The following is a 16,215-nucleotide window of genomic DNA, read 5'->3' as shown; positions in this document are numbered from 1 at the left end:
TGCTGGGCTGGGGTGTGCTGGGGTGTGCTGTGCTGGAGTGTGCTGTACTGGGGTGTGCTGTGCTGTGCTGAGCTGTGCTGTACTGGGGTGTGCTGTGCTGGGGTGTGCTGTACTGGGGTGTGCTGTGCTGTGCTGAGCTGTGCTGTACTGGGGTGTGCTGTGCTGGGGTGTGCTGTGCTGGCGTGTGCTGTGCTGGGGGGTGCTGGGGTGTGCTGTGCTGGGGTGTGCTGGGCTGTGCTGGGGTGTGCTGTGCTGTGCTGGGGTGTGCTGTGCTGTGCTGGGGTGTGCTGGGGTGTGCTGTGCTGTGCTGTGCTGGGGTGTGCTGGGGTGTGCTGGGCTGTGCTGGGGTGTGCTGGGGTGTGCTGTGCTGGGGTGTGCTGGGCTGTGCTGGGGTGTGCTGGGGTGTGCTGGGGTGTGCTGTGCTGGGGTGTGCTGGGCTGGGGTGTGCTGGGGTGTGCTGTGCTGGGGTGTACTGGGGTGTGCTGTGCTGGGGTGTGCTGTGCTGTGCTGGGGTGTGCTGTGCTGTGCTGGGGGTTGCTGGGGTGTGCTGTGCTGGGATGTGCTGTGCTGGGGTGTACTGTGCTGGGGTGTGCTGTGCTGTGCTGGGGTGTGCTGTGCTGTGTGTGCTGTGCTTGGGTGTGCTGTGCTGGGGTGTGCTGTGCTGTGATGGGGGGTGCTGTGCTGTGCTGTGCTGGGGTGTGCTGTACTGGGGTGTGCTGTGCTGTGCTGTGCTGAGCTGTGCTGTGCTGAGCTGTGCTGTGCTGAGCTGTGATGGGGAGTGCTGTGCTGGGGTGTGCTGTACTGGGGTGTGCTGGGGTGTGCTGTACTGGGGTGTGCTGGGGTGTGCTGTACTGGGGTGTGCTGGGGTGTGCTGTGCTGGGGTGTGCTGTGCTGTGTGTGCTGTGCTGTGGTCTGCTGTGCTGGGGTGTGCTGTACTGGGGTGTGCTGGGGTGTGCTGTCCTGTGCTGTGCTGTGCTGAGCTGTGCTGAGTTGTGCTGTGCTGTGCTGTGCTGTGCTGTGCTGTGCTGTGCTGTGCTGTGCTGGGGGGTGCTGTGCTGTGCTGAGCTGTGCTGTGCTGTGCTGAGCTGTGCTGTGCTGTGCTGAGCTGTGCTGTGCTGTGTGTGCTGTGCTGGGGTGTGCTGTACTGGGGTGTGCTGTGCTGTGCTGGGGTGTACTGTGCTGGGGTGTGCTGTGCTGTGCTGGGGTGTGCTGTGGTGTGCTGGGGTGTGCTGTGCTGTGCTGTGCTGTACTGTACTGGGGTGTGCTGTGCTGTACTGGGGTGTGCTGTGCTGTGCTGTGCTGTGCTGGGGTGTGCTGTGCTGTGCTGGGGTGTGCTGTGCTGAACTGGGGTGTGCTGTGCTGGGGTGTGCTGTGCTGGGGTGTGCTGGGCTGTGCTGGGGTGTGCTGTGCTGTGCTGTGCTGGGGTGTGCTGTGCTGGGGTGTGCTGTACTGGGGTGTGCTGTGCTGAGCTGTGCTGGGGTGTGCTGTGCTGGGGTGTGCTGTGCTGGGGTGTGCTGTGCTGGGGTGTGCTGGGCTGTACTGGGGTGTGCTGGGGTGTGCTGTGCTGGGGAGTGCTGGGCTGCGCAAGGCTGTGCTGGGGTGTGCTGTACTGGGGTGTGCTGGGGTGTGCTGTGCTGGGGTGTGCTGGGCTGCGGTGTGCTGGGGTGTGCTGGGGTGTGCTGTGCTGGGGTGTACTGGGGTGTGCTGTGCTGGGGTGTGCTGGGGTGTGCTGTGCTGTGCTGGGGTGTGCTGTGCTGGGGTGTGCTGGGCTGTGCTGGGGTGTGCTGTGCTGTGCTGTGCTGGGGTGTGCTGTGCTGGGGTGTGCTGTACTGGGGTGTGCTGTGCTGAGCTGTGCGGGGGTGTGCTGTGCTGGGGTGTGCTGTGCTGGGGTGTGCTGTGCTGGGGTGTGCTGGGCTGTACTGGGGTGTGCTGGGGTGTGCTGTGCTGGGGTGTGCTGGGCTGCGCTGGGCTGTGCTGGGGTGTGCTGTACTGGGGTGTGCTGGGGTGTGCTGTGCTGGGGTGTGCTGGGCGGCGGTGTGCTGGGGTGTGCTGGGGTGTGCTGTGCTGGGGTGTACTGGGGTGTGCTGTGCTGGGGTGTGCTGGGGTGTGCTGTGCTGTGCTGGGGTGTGCTGTGCTGGGGTGTGCTGGGATGTACTGGGGTGTGCTGTGCTGGGGTGTGCTGGGGTGTGCTGGGGTGTGCTGGGCTGTACTGGGGTGTACTGTGCTGGGGTGTGCTGGGCTGTACTGGGGTGTGCTGGGCTGTGCTGGGGTGTGCTGTGCTGGGGTGTGCTGGGTTGTACTGGGGTGTGCTGTGCTGGGGTGTGCTGGGCTGTACTGGGGTGTGCTGTGCTGGGGTGTGCTGTGCTGGGGTGTGCTGGGGTGTGCTGGGGTGTGCTGGGCTGTACTGGGGTGTGCTATACTGGGGTGTACTGTACTGGGGTATGCTGGGGTGTGCTGGGGTGTGCTGTTCTGGGGTGTGCTGGGCTGGGGTGTGCTGGGGTGTGCTGTGCTGGGGTGTGCTGTGCTGAGCTGTGCTGTGCTGGGGTGTGCTGGGGTGTGCTGGGGTGTGCTGGGGTGTGCTGGGGTGTGCTGGGGTGTGCTGGGGTGTGCTGTGCTGGGGTGTGCTGTGCTGGGGTGTGCTGGGCTGGGGTGTGCTGGGGTGTGCTGGGGTGTGCTGTGCTGGAGTGTGCTGTACTGGGGTGTGCTGTGCTGTGCTGAGCTGTGCTGTACTGGGGTGTGCTGTGCTGGGGTGTGCTGTACTGGGGTGTGCTGTGCTGTGCTGAGCTGTGCTGTACTGGGGTGTGCTGTACTGGGGTGTGCTGTGCTGGGGTGTACTGGGGTGTGCTGTACTGGGGTGTGCTGTGCTGGGGTGTACTGGGGTGTGCTGTGCTGGGGTGTGCTGTACTGGGGTGTGCTGTGCTGTGCTGAGCTGTGCTGTACTGGGGTGTGCTGTACTGGGGTGTGCTGTGCTGGGGTGTGCTGTGCTGGCGTGTGCTGTGCTGGGGGGTGCTGGGGTGTGCTGTGCTGGGGTGTGCTGTGCTGTGCTGGGGTGTGCTGTGCTGTGCTGGGGTGTGCTGTGCTGTGCTGGGGTGTGCTGGGGTGTGCTGTGCTATGCTGTGCTGGGGTGTGCTGGGGTGTGCTGGGGTGTGCTGGGGTGTGCTGGGGTGTGCTGTGCTGGGGTGTGCTGGGCTGTGCTGGGGTGTGCTGGGGTGTGCTGGGGTGTGCTGTGCTGGGGTGTGCTGTGCTGGGGTGTGCTGGGGTGTGCTGGGCTGGGGTGTGCTGGGGTGTGCTGTGCTGGGGTGTACTGGGGTGTGCTGTGCTGGGGTGTGCTGTGCTGTGCTGGGGTGTGCTGTGCTGGGCTGTGCTGTGCTGTGCTGGGGTGTGCTGTGCTGTGCTGGGGTGTGCTGTGCTGTGCTGGGGGGTGCTGGGGTGTGCTGTGCTGGAGTGCTGTGCTGTGCTGGGGGGTGCTGGGGTGTGCTGTGCTGGGGTGTGCTGTGCTGTGGTGTGCTGTGCTGTGCTGGGGTGTGCTGTGCTGTGCTGGGGTGTGCGGGGCTGTGCTGGGGTGTGCTGTGCTGGGGTGTGCTGGGCTGTACTGGGGTGTGCTGTGCTGGGGTGTGCTGGGGTGTGCTGGGGTGTGCTGGGCTGTACTGGGGTGTGTTGGGCTGTGCTGGGGTGTGCTGGGGTGTGCTGTACTGGGGTGTGCTGTGATGGGGTGTGCTGTGCTGGGGTGTGCTGGGGTGTGCTGGGCTGGGGTGTGCTGGGGTGTGCTGGGGTGTGCTGTGCTTGGGTGTACTGAGGTGTGCTGTGCTGGGGTGTGCTGGGGTGTGCTGTGCTGGGGTGTGCTGTGCTGTGCTGGGCTGTGCTGGGGTGTGCTGGGGTGTGCTGGGGTGTGCTGTGCTGGGGTGTGCTGTGCTGGGGTGTGCTGTGCTGGGGTGTACTGGGGTGTGCTGTGCTGTGCTGGGGTGTGCTGTGCTGTGCTGGGGTGTGCTGGGGTGTGCTGGGGTGTGCTGTGCTGGGGTGTGCTGGGGTGTGCTGTGCTGTGCTGTGCTGGGGTGTGCTGTGCTGTGCTGGGGTGTGCTGTGCTGGGGTGTGCTGTGCTGGGGTGTGCTGTGCTGGGGTGTGCTGGGCTGTGCTGGGGTGTGCTGTGCTGTGCTGTGCTGGGGTGTGCTGTGCTGGGGTGTGCTGTACTGGGGTGTGCTGGGGTGTGGTGTGCTGAGCTGTGCTGGGGTGTGCTGTGCTGGGGTGTGCTGTGCTGGGGTGTGCTGGGCTGTACTGGGGTGTGCTGTGCTGGGGTGTGCTGGGGTGTGCTGGGCTGTACTGGGGTGTGCTGGGGTGTGCTGTGCTGGGGTGTGCTGGGCTGCGCTGGGCTGTGCTGGGGTGTGCTGTACTGGGGTTTGCTGGGGTGTGCTCTGCTGGGGTGTGCTGGGCTGGGGTGTGCTGGGGTGTGCTGGGTGTGCTGTGCTGGGGTGTACTGGGGTGTGCTGTGCTGGGGTGTGCTGTGCTGGGGTGTGCTGCGGTGTGCTGTGCTGTGCTGGGGTGTGCTGTGCTGGGGTGTGCTGGGCTGTACTGGGGTGTGCTGTGCTGGGGTGTGATGGGGTGTGCTGGGGTGTGCTGGGCTGTACTGGGGTGTACTGTGCTGGGTGTGCTGGGCTGTACTGGGGTGTGCTGGGCTGTGCTGGGGTGTGCTGTGCTGGGGTGTGCTGGGCTGTACTGGGGTGTGCTGTGCTGGGGTGTGCTGGGGTTTGCTGGGCTGTACTAGGGTGTGCTGTACTGGGGTGTGCTGTACTGGGGTATGCTGGGGTGTGCTGGGGTGTGCTGTTCTGGGGTGTGCTGGGCTGGGGTGTGCTGGGGTGTGCTGTGCTGGGGTGTACTGGGGTGTGCTGTACTGGGGTGTGCTGTGCTGGGGTGTGCTGTGCTGGGGTGTACTGGGGTGTGCTGTGCTGGGGTGTGCTGGGGTGTGCTGTACTGGGGTGTGCTGGGCTGCGGTGTGCTGGGGTGTGCTGTGCTGAGCTGTGCTGTGCTGGGGTGTGCTGGGGTGTGCTGGAGTGTGCTGGGGTGTGCTGTGCTGGGGTGTGCTGTGCTGGGGTGTGCTGGGCTGGGGTGTGCTGGGGTGTGCTGGGGTATGCTGTGCTGGAGTGTGCTGTACTGGGGTGTGCTGTGCTGTGCTGAGCTGTGCTGTACTGGGGTGTGCTGTGCTGGGGTGTGCTGTACTGGGGTGTGCTGTGCTGTGCTGAGCTGTGCTGTACTGGGGTGTGCTGTGCTGGGGTGTGCTGTGCTAGGGTGTACTGGGGTGTGCTGTACTGGGGTGTGCTGTGCTGGGGTGTACTGGGGTGTGCTGTGCCGGGGTGTGCTGGGGTGTGCTGTACTGGGGTGTGCTGTGCTGGGGTGTGCTGGGGTGTGCTGTGCTGAGCTGTGCTGTGCTGGGCTGTACTGGGGTGTGCTGTGCTGTGCTGGGGTGTGCTGTGCTGTGCTGGGAGGTGCTGGGGTGTGCTGTGCTGGGGTGTGCTGGGCTGTGCTGGGGGGTGCTGGGGTGTGCTGTGCTGGGGTGTGCTGTGCTGTGCTGGGGTGTGCTGTGCTGTGCTGGGGTGTGCTGGGCTGTGCTGGGGTGTGCTGTGCTGGGGTGTGCTGGGCTGTACTGGGTTGTGCTGTGCTGGGGTGTGCTGGGGTGTGCTGGGCTGTACTGGGGTGTGCTGGGCTGTGCTGGGGTGTACTGGGGTGTGCTGGGGTGTGCTGGGGTGTGCTGTGCTGGGGTGTGCTGTGCTGGGGTGTGCTGTGCTGGGGTGTGCTGTGCTGTGCTCAGCTGTGCTGTACTGGGGTGTGCTGTGCTGGGGTGTGCTGTACTGGGGTGTGCTGTGCTGTGCTGAGCTGTGCTGTACTGGGGTGTGCTGTACTGGGGTGTGCTGTGCTGGGGTGGGCTGTGCTGGGGTGTGCTGGGGTGTGCTGTGCTGTGCTGGGGTGTGCTGTGCTGTGCTGGGGTGTGCTGGGGTGTGCTGTGCTGTGCTGTGCTGGGGTGTGCTGGGGTGTGCTGGGCTGTGCTGGGGTGTGCTGGGGTGTGCTGTGCTGGGGTGTGCTGGGCTGTGCTGGGGTTTGCTGGGGTGTGCTGGGGTGTGCTGTGCTGGGGTGTGCTGGGCTGGGGTGTGCTGGGGTGTGCTGGGGTGTGCTGTGCTGGGGTGTACTGAGGTGTGCTGTGCTTGGGTGTGCTGTGCTGTGCTGGGGTGTGCTGTGCTGTGCTGGGGGGTGCTGGGGTGTGCTGTGCTGGGGTGTGCTGTGCTGTGCTGGGGTGTGCTGTGCTGTGGTGGGGTGTGCTGTGCTGTACTGGGGGGTGCTGGGGTGTGCTGTGCTGGGGTGTGCTGGGCTGTGCTGGGCGGTACTGGGGTGTGCTGTGCTGGGGTGTGCTGTGCTGTGCTGGGGTGTGCTGTGCTGTGCTGGGGTGTGCTGTGCTGTGCTGGGGTGTGCTGTGCTGGGGTGTGCTGGGCTGTACTGGGGTGTGCTGTGCTGGGGTGTGCTGGGGTGTGCTGGGCTGTACTGGGGTGTGATGGGCTGTGCTGGGGTGTGCTGGGGTGTGCTGTACTGGGGTGTGCTGGGGTGTGCTGTGCTGGGGTGTGCTGTGCTGTGGTGTGCTGGGGTGTGCTGGGCTGGGGTGTGCTGGGGTGTGCTGGGGTGTGCTGTGCTGGGGTGTACTGGGGTGTGCTGTGCTGGGGTGTGCTGGGGTGTGCTGTGCTGGGGTGTGCTGTGCTGTGCTGGGGTGTGCTGGGGTGTGCTGGAGTGTGCTGGGGTGTGCTGTGCTTGGGTGTGCTGTGCTGGGGTGTGCTGTGCTGGGGTGTACTGGGGTGTGCTGTGCTGTGCTGGGGTGTGCTGGGGTGTGCTGGGCTGTGCTGGGCTGTGCTGGGGTGTGCTGTGCTGGGGTGTGCTGTGCTGGGGTGTGCTGTGCTGGGGTGTACTGGGGTGTGCTGTGCTGTGCTGGGGTGTGCTGTGCTGTGCTGGGGTGTGCTGTGCTGTGCTGGGGGGTGCTGGGGTGTGCTGTGCTGGGGTGTGCTGTGCTGTGCTGGGGTGTGCTGTGCTGTGCTGGGGTGTGCGGGGCTGTGCTGGGGTGTGCTGTGCTGGGGTGTGCTGGGCTGTACTGGGGTGTGCTGTGCTGGGGTGTGCTGGGGTGTGCTGGGCTGTACTGGGGTGTGCTGGGCTGTGCTGGGGTGTGCTGGGGTGTGCTGTACTGGGGTGTGCTGGGGTGTGCTGTGCTGTGGTGTGCTGGGGTGTGCTGGGCTGGGGTGTGCTGGGGTGTGCTGGGGTGTGCTGTGCTGGGGTGTACTGGGGTGTGCTGTGCTGGGGTGTGCTGGGGTGTGCTGTGCTGGGGTGTGCTGTGCTGTGCTGGGGTGTGCTGGGGTGTGCTGGGGTGTGCTGGGGTGTGCTCTGCTGGGGTGTGCTGTGCTGGGGTGTGCTGTGCTGGGGTGTACTGGGGTGTACTGTGCTGGGGTGTGCTGGGCTGTACTGGGGTGTGCTGGGCTGTGCTGGGGTGTGCTGTGCTGTACTGGGGTGTGCTGTGCTGGGGTGTGCTGGGGTGTGCTGGGGTGTGCTGGGCTGTACTAGGGTGTGCTGTACTGGGGTGTGCTGTACTGGGGTATGCTGGGGTGTGCTGGGGTGTGCTGTTCTGGGGTGTGCTGGGCTGGGGTGTGCTGGGGTGTGCTGTGCTGGGGTGTACTGGGGTGTGCTGTACTGGGGTGTGCTGTGCTGGGGTGTGCTGTGCTGGGGTGTACTGGGGTGTGCTGTGCTGGGGTGTGCTGGGGTGTGCTGTACTGGGGTGTGCTGTGCTGGGGTGTGCTGGGGTGTGCTGTGCTGAGCTGTGCTGTGCTGGGGTGTGCTGGGGTGTGCTGGGGTGTGCTGGAGTGTGCTGGGGTGTGCTGTGCTGGGGTGTGCTGTGCTGGGGTGTGCTGTGCTGGGGTGTGCTGGGGTGTGCTGAGCTGTGCTGTACTGGGGTGTGCTGTGCTGGGGTGTGCTGTACTGGGGTGTGCTGTGCTGTGCTGAGCTGTGCTGTACTGGGGTGTGCTGTGCTGGGGTGTGCTGTGCTAGGGTGTACTGGGGTGTGCTGTACTGGGGTGTGCTGTGCTGGGGTGTACTGGGGTGTGCTGTGCTGGGGTGTGCTGGGGTGTGCTGTACTGCGGTGTGCTGTGCTGGGGTGTGCTGGGGTGTGCTGTGCTGAGCGGTGCTGTGCTGGGCTGTACTGGGGTGTGCTGTGCTGTGCTGGGGTGTGCTGTGCTGTGCTGGGAGGTGCTGGGGTGTGCTGTGCTGGGGTTTGCTGGGCTGTGCTGGGGGGTGCTGGGGTGTGCTGTGCTGGGGTGTGCTGTGCTGTGCTGGGGTGTGCTGTGCTGTGCTGGGGTGTGCTGGGCTTTGCTGGGGTGTGCTGTGCTGGGGTGTGCTGGGCTGTACTGGGGTGTGCTGTGCTGGGGTGTGCTGGGCTGTACTGGGGTGTGCTGGGCTGTGCTGGGGTGTGCTGGGGTGTGCTGTACTGGGGTGTGCTGGGGTGTGCTGTGCTGGGGTGTGCTGTGCTGGGGTGTGGTGTGGTGTGCTGGGCTGGGGTGTGCTGGGGTGTGCTGGGGTGTGCTGTGCTGGGGTGTACTGGGGTGTGCTGTGCTGGGGTGTGCTGGGGTGTGCTGTGCTGGGGTGTGCTGTGCTGTGCTGGGGTGTGCTGGGGTGTGCTGTGCTGGGGTGTGCTGGGGTGTGCTGTGCTGGGGTGTGCTGTGCTGGGGTGTGCTGTGCTGTGCTCAGCTGTGCTGTACTGGGGTGTGCTGTGCTGGGGTGTGCTGTACTGGGGTGTGCTGTGCTGTGCTGAGCTGTGCTGTACTGGGGTGTGCTGTACTGGGGTGTGCTGTGCTGGGGTGTGCTGTGCTGGGGTGTGCTGGGGTGTGCTGTGCTGGGGTGTGCTGGGGTGTGCTGTGCTGGGGTGTGCTGTGCTGTGCTGTGCTGTGCTGGGGTGTGCTGTGCTGTGCTGGGGTGTGCTGTGCTGGGGTGTGCTGTACTGGGGTGTGCTGGGGTGTGCTGTGCTGAGCTGTGCTGGGGTGTGCTGTGCTGGAGTGTGCTGGGGTGTGCTGGGGTGTGCTGTGCTGGGGTGTGCTGGGCTGCGCTGGGCTGTGCTGGGGTGTGCTGTACTGGGGTGTGCTGGGGTGTGCTGGGCTGGGGTGTGCTGGGGTGTGCTGGGGTGTGCTGTGCTGGGGTGTACTGGGGTGTGCTGTGCTGGGGTGTGCTGTGCTGTCCTGTGCTGGGGTGTGCTGTGCTGGGTTATGCTGGGCTGTACTGGGGTGTGCTGTGCTGGGGTGTGCTGGGGTGTGCTGGGGTGTGCTGGGCTGTACTGGGGTGTGCTGGGCTGTGCTGGGGTGTGCTGTGCTGGGGTGTGCTGGGCTGTACTGGGGTGTGCTGTGCTGTGGTGTGCTGGGGTGTGCTGGGGTGTGCTGGGCTGTACTGGGGCGTGCTGTACTGGGATGTGCTGTACTGTGGTATGCTGGGGTGTGCTGGGGTGTGCTGTTCTGTGGTGTGCTGGACTGGAGTGTGCTGTGCTGGGGTGTACTGGGGTGTGCTGTACTGGGGTGTGCTGTGCTGGGGTGTACTGGGGTGTGCTGTGCTGGGGTGTGCTGGGGTGTGCTGTACTGGGGTGTGCTGTGCTGTGGTGTGCTGTGGTGTGCTGCGCTGAGCTGTGCTGTGCTGGGGTGTGCTGGGGTGTGCTGGGGTGTGCTGGGGTGTGCTGTGCTGGGGTGTACTGGGGTGTGCTGTGCTGGGGTGTGCTGGGGTGTGCTGTGCTGTGCTGGGGGGTGCTGGGGTGTGCTGTGCTGGGGTGTGCTGTGCTGGGGTGTGCTGTGCTGTGCTGCGGGGTGCTGGGGTGTGCTGTGCTGGGGTGTGCTGTGCTGTGCTGGGGGGTGCTGGGGTGTGCTGTGCTGGGGTGTGCTGTGCTGAGCTGGGGTGTGCTGTGCTGTGCTGGGGTGTGCTGGGCTGTGCTGGGGTGTGCTGTCCTGGGGTGTGCTGGGCTGTACTCGGGTGTGCTGTGCTGGGGTGTGCTGGGGTGTGCTGGGCTGTACTGGGGTGTGCTGCGCTGTGCTGGGGTGTGCTGGGGTGTGCTGTGCTGGGGTGTGCTGTGCTGGGGTGTGCTGGGGTGTTCTGGGCTGGGGTGTGCTGGGGTGTCCTGGGGTGTGCTGTGCTGGGGTGTACTGGGGTGTGCTGTGCTGGGGTGTGCTGGGGTGTGCTGTGCTGGGGTGTGCTGTGCTGTGCTGGGGTGTGCTGGGGTGTGCTGGGGTGTGCTGTGCTGGGGTGTGCTGTGCTGGGGTGTGCTGTGCTGGGGTGTGCTGTGCTGGGGAGTACTGGGGTCTGCTGTGCTGTGCTGTGCTGTGCTGGGGTGTGCTGTGCTGGGGTGTTCTGGGGTGTGCTGGGGTGTGCTGGGGTGTGCTGGGGTGTGCTGGGGTGTGCTGGGGTGTGCTGTGCTGGGGTGTGCTGGGCTGTGCTGGGGTGTGCTGGGGTGTGCTGTACTGGGGTGTGCTGTGCTGGGGTGTGCTGTGCTGGGCTGTGCTGGGGTGTGCTGTACTGGGGTGTGCTGTGCTGGGGTGTGCTGGGGTGTGCTGTGCTGGGGTGTGCTGTGCTGGGGTGTGCTGTGCTGGGGTGTGCTGGGCTGGAGTGTGCTGGGCTGTACTGGGGTGTGCTGTGCTGGGGTGTGCTGGGGTGTGCTGGGGTGTGCTGTACTGGGGTGTGCTGTGCTGGTGTGTACTGGGGTGTGCTGTACTGGGGTGTGCTGTGCTGGTGTGTGCTGTGCTGGGGTGTGCTGTGCTGGGGTGTGCTGGGCTGGGGTGTGCTGTGCTGTGCTGGGGTGTCTGTGCTGTGCTGGGGTGTGCTGTGCTGTGCTGGGGTGTGCTGTGCTGTGCTGTGCTGGGGTGTACTGTCCTGGGGTGTGCTGTGCTGTGCTGTGGTGTACTGTGCTGGGGTGTGCTGTGCTGTGCTGGGGTGTGCTGTGCTGGGGTGTGCTGTGCTGGGGTGTGCTGTGCTGTGATAGGGGGTGCTGGGGTGTGCTGGGGTGTGCTGTGCTGTGCTGTGCTGTGCTGGGGTGTGCTGTGCTGAGCTGTGCTGGGGTGTGCTGGGGTGTGCTGGCGTGTGCTGGGGTGTGCTGTGCTGTGCTGGGGTGTGCTGTGCTGTGCTGGGGTGTGCTGGGGTGTGCTGGGGTGTGCTGTGCTGAGCTGTGCTGTGCTGGGGTGTGCTGGGGTGTGCTGGAGTGTGCTGGGGTGTGCTGGGGTGTGCTGTGCTGGGGTGTGCTGTGCTGCGGTGTGCTGGGCTGGGGTGTGCTGGGGTGTGCTGGGGTGTGCTGTGCTGGGGTGTGCTGTACTGGGGTGTGCTGTGCTGTTTTGAGCTGTGCTTTACTGGGGTGTGCTGTGCTGGGGTGTGCTGTGCTGTGCTGAGCTGTGCTGTACTGGGGTGTGCTGTACTGGGGTGTGCTGTGCTGGGGTGTGCTGTGCTGGGGTGTGCTGGGCTGTGCTGTGCTGTGCTGGGGTGTGCTGTGCTGTGCTGGGGTGTGCTGGGGTGTGCTGGGCTGTGCTGGGGTGTGCTGGGGTCTGCTGGGCTGTGCTGGGGTGTGCTGGGGTGTGCTGTGCTGGGGTGTGCTGGGCTGTGCTGGGGTGTGCTGGGGTGTGCTGTGCTGAGGTGTGCTGGGCTGGGGTGTGCTGGGGTGTGCTGGGGTGTGCTGTGCTGGGGTGTACTGGGGTGTGCTGTGCTGGGGTGTGCTGGGGTGTGCTGTGCTGGGGTGTGCTGTGCTGTGCTGGGGGGTGCTGGGGTGTGCTGTGCTGGGGTGTGCTGTGCTGTCCTGGGGTGTGTTGTGCTGTGCTGGGGTGTGCTGTGCTGTGCTGGGGTGTGCTGTGCTGTGCTGGGGTGTGCTGTGCTGTGCTGGGGGGTGCTGGGGGGTGCTGTGCTGTGCTGGGGTGTGCTGTGCTGTGCTGGGGTGTGCTGGGTTGTGCTGGGGTGTGCTGTGCTGGGGTGTGCTGGGCTGTACTGGGGTGTGCTGTGCTGGGGTGTGCTGGGGTGTGCTGGGCTGTACTGGGGTGTGCTGGGCTGTACTGGGGTGTGCTGGGGTGTGCTGTGCTGGGGTGTGCTGTGCTGGGGTGTGCTGGGGTGTGCTGGGCTGGGGTGTGCTGGGGTGTGCTGGGGTGTGCTGTGCTGGGGTGTACTGGGGTGTGCTGTGCTGAGGTGTGCTGGGGTGTGCTGTGCTGGGGTGTGCTGTGCTGTGCTGGGGTGTGCTGGGGTGTGCTGGGGTGTGCTGTGCTGGGGTGTGCTGTGCTGGGGTGTACTGGGGTGTGCTGTGCTGTGCTGGGGTGTGCTGTGCTGTGCTGGGGTGTGGTGTGCTGTGCTGGGGTGTGCTGGGGTGTGCTGGGGTGTGCTGTGCTGGGGTGTGCTGGGGTGTGCTGTGCTGGGGTGTGCTGGGCTGTGCTGGGGTGTGCTGGGGTGTGCTGTACTGGGGTGTGCTGTGCTGGGGTGTGCTGTGCTGGGCTGTGCTGGGGTGTGCTGTACTGGGGTGTGCTGTGGTCGGGTGTGCTGGGGTGTGCTGGTGTGTGCTGTGCTGGGGCGTGCTGTGCTGTGCTGGGGTGTGCTGTGCTGGGGTGTGCTGGGCTGGGGTGTGCTGGGCTGTACTGGGGTGTGCTGTGCTGGGGTGTGCTGGGGTGTGCTGGGGTGTGCTGGGGTGTGCTGGGCTGTGCTGGGGTGTGCTGTGCTGTGCTGTGCTGCGGTGTGCTGGGGTGTGCTGGGGTGTGCTGTGCTGTGCTGGGGTGTGCTGTGCTGTGCTGGGGTGTGCTGTGCTGTGCTGGGGTGTGCTGTGCTGTGCTGGGGTGTGCTGGGGTGTGCTGTGCTGGGGTGTGCTGTGCTGTGCTGTGCTGGGGTGTGCTGGGGTGTGCTGGGCTGGGGTGTGCTGTGCTGGGGTGTGCTGGGGTGTGCTCTGCTGGGGTGTGCTGTGCTGGGGTGTGCTGTGCTGTGCTGGGGTGTGCTGGGGTGTTCTGGGGTGTGCTGTGCTGGGGTGTGCTGGGCTGTGCTGGGGTGTGCTGTGCTGTGCTGTGCTGGGGTGTGCTGGGGTGTGCTGTACTGGGGTGTGCTGTACTGGGGTGTGCTGGGGTGTGCTGTGCTGTGCTGGGGTGTGCTGGGGTGTGCTGGGGTGTTCTGGGGTGTGCTGGGCTGGGGTGTGCTGTGCTGGGGTGTGCTGAGGTGTGCTGTGCTGTGGTGTGCTGTGCTGTGCTGGGGTGTGCTGGGGTGTGCTGGGGTGTGCTGTGCTGTGCTGTGCTGGGGTGTGCTGGGGTGTGCTGGGGTGTGCTGTACTGGGGTGTGCTGTACTGGGGTGTGCTGGGGTGTGCTGTGCTGTGCTGGGGTGTGCTGGGGTGTGCTGGGGTGTGCTGGGCTGGGGTGTGCTGGGCTGGGGTGTGCTGGGCTGGGGTGTGCTGTGCTGGGGTGTGCTGAGGTGTGCTGTGCTGTGGTGTGCTGTGCTGTGCTGGTGTGTGCTGGGGTGTGCTGGGGTGTGCTGGGGTGTGCTGGGGTGTGCTGGGTTGTGCTGTGCTGTGCTGTGCTGGGGTGTGCTGGGGTGTGCTGTGCTGGGGTGTGCTGTGCTGGGGTGTGCTGTGCTGGGGTGTGCTGTACTGGGGTGTGCTGTACTGGGGTATGCTGTGCTGGGCTGTGCTGGGGTGTGCTGTCCTGGGGTGTGCTGGGGTGTGCTGGGGTGTGCTGTACTGGGGTGTGCTGTACTGGGGTATGCTGTGCTGGGCTGTGCTGGGGTGTGCTGTGCTGGGGTGTGCTGTACTGGGGTGTGCTGTACTGGGGTGTGCTGTGCTGGGGTGTGCTGGGGTGTGCTGTCCTGGGGTGTGCTGGGGTGTGCTGGGGTGTGCTGTACTGGGGTGTGCTGTACTGGGGTGTGCTGTGCTGGGCTGTGCTGGGGTGTGCTGTGCTGGGGTGTGCTGTGCTGGGGTGTGCTGTACTGGCGTGTGCTGGGCTGGGGTTTGCTGTGTTGGGGTGTGCTGGCGTGTGCTGGGGTGTGCTGTGCTGGGGTGTGCTGTGCTGGGGTGTGCTGTGCTGGGGTGTGCTGGGGTGTGCTGTACTGGGGTGTCCTGGGCTGGGCTGTGCTGTTGTGTGCTGGGGTGTGCTGTGCTGGGGTGTGCTGTACTGGGGTGTGCTGGGCTGGGGTGTGCTGGGGTGTGCTGTGCTGTGCTGTGCTGGGTTGGGCTGTGCTTGGGTGTGCTGGGGTGTGCTGGGGTGTGCTGGGGTGTGCTGTGCTGGGGTGTGCTGTACTGGGGTGTGCTGTGCTGGGGTGTGCTGGGCTGGGGTGTGCTGGCGTGTGCTGTTTTGTGCTGGGCTGGGCTGGGCTGTGCTGGGGTGTGCTGGGGTGTGCTGGGGTGTGCTGTGGTGTGCTGTGGTGTGCTGTGCTGGGGTGTGCTGTGCTGGGGTGTGCTGTGCTGGGGTGTGCTGGGGTGTGCTGGGCTGTGCTGGGCTGTACTGGGGTGTGCTGTGCTGGGGTGTGCTGGGGTGTGCTGGGGTGTGCTGTACTGGGGTGTGGTATACCTAGCAAAGGCTGGTGGTGTTTGTTTGCTTTTGATACCAGGTCTCAAGTATCCCAGGCTGGCTTTACGTAGCCAAGGATAGCCTTGAAATCCGATGCTCCCGCCTCCACCTCCCAAATGCTTGGATTACAGGCATGCGTCAGTTCCCGTGGCTGGAGGAAGGGCACCACTGGGACTGGGGCTGGTCAGCAGCCACATGTTTACCAGGCGGGACAGGGTGACGACATGTCCTGGAGCCTGGTGTGGTTGTCCGAGAGCTGGAACACTGGGTCATGGGAACAGGGACCAGTCTGCAGGGATGGGTACCTCAGGGCCATGGTGACCTAGTCCGGGGCCTGGACTATCAGAAGCCAAGAAGAGCAGTGCTCTCTCACTCTGCAGGCCAGACATTGAGAAGCCAGAACCAGAACAAGTCCAGATATGTATCACTCAGAAAATAGCTACAAGACATGCTACAGCGTTGAACAGCAGGCCAGGTCCCATCCTGGGGGAGGAGGAGCAGGGGACAAGCAGGGAGCCACCACACACAGGCCGGCCTAAGTATTTGAGAGTAGTCAGGTGTGTCAGGAGGTGAGGGGCTCCCAGCGTGATCCTCAAGCTCAGATCGACTGCATCAGGAGAAGGAGGCATCCAGGCAGAGGGAGAGGGAGAGGCACTAGGGTCAGAGGGAGCAGCGGGGGCTGGGGCTGGGCCAGGGCAAGTGAAGAGGTACCACTGAGGTAGAGGGATGGAGACCTTAGTCTGAGAAGAGGGAGAGGCTGTGGATGGCTTGTAGGCGTAGGGCTGTAGCAGAGTGAGGTCACACTGGTAGCAGGAGACGGGTGGGCCAGGTAAGGGTATATCCACTGGAGAAACGTTTAATGGAGAAAGGTTTGATGATAGAAAGTATATGTGAGCCCCGGCACCACGAAAGGTGGCAGTCGGACACAGTGGTTCCCAGGAGACTGTGTCATGCTGGTCCTGGGCAGACATCAGTCCTGCAGCAGAAGACCTGGAGATGACTGGGGGAGGGGATTGTGGGAGGAAAGAAGTCCTGGAGAGAGGCTGAACAAAGGCATCTGAGAAGCGAAGCCGGGCTTTGGAAAAAACGGCACAGAGAGAGGCTGGCCGGGGCCAAGGACAGAAATAAAGTGCCCTACTTGATTACGTAATAGAAAGCTCCCACAGCCGCTCTGGTGTTTGGTAATAGCTTTGTGTCTCTGTTGCACAGTAGGGCCCGGCGAGCTTAATTAGATGAGAAAGAAGGCAGGCAAGACCTGGCTCTTTAGAACACTAACAGGAAGCAGGTAGCAGCCCTTCTGGAGACCTGGGTTCAAGTCCAGGTTCAGCCACTCTACTGGCCACCTGGCTTGGGTGGGAAGCTTCGCGCCTTCTAGACCCTCAGGGGGTTGCTCAGCCCTGGGTGGCTCTAAGGTTCCTGGAACAGGTGTGTGAAGGCAGTGGATGGGAGGTTTGGGGGGTGGAGAAGCTGAAGAAACCAGGACTGTAATCAGAGCTGTGCAGTGGGTGGGGCTGAGCTCAAGGCGGCTCACTTCCCTGGAAACTGGGCTCACCAGCCTGGCTGGGCAGACATGGGGTCAATTGTTATTTTAAGTGCTAAAGAGAAAGGATAGGCCAAGATCCGCATGCAAGCCTTTCACTTTAGATCCATCCCATAATTTACTGC

The sequence above is a fragment of the Rattus norvegicus genome, chromosome 20 (genome assembly GCF_036323735.1).
Source record: "Rattus norvegicus strain BN/NHsdMcwi chromosome 20, GRCr8, whole genome shotgun sequence".
In the NCBI taxonomy this organism is placed as follows: domain Eukaryota; kingdom Metazoa; phylum Chordata; class Mammalia; order Rodentia; family Muridae; genus Rattus; species Rattus norvegicus.
This window is presented reverse-complemented; position numbering follows the sequence as displayed.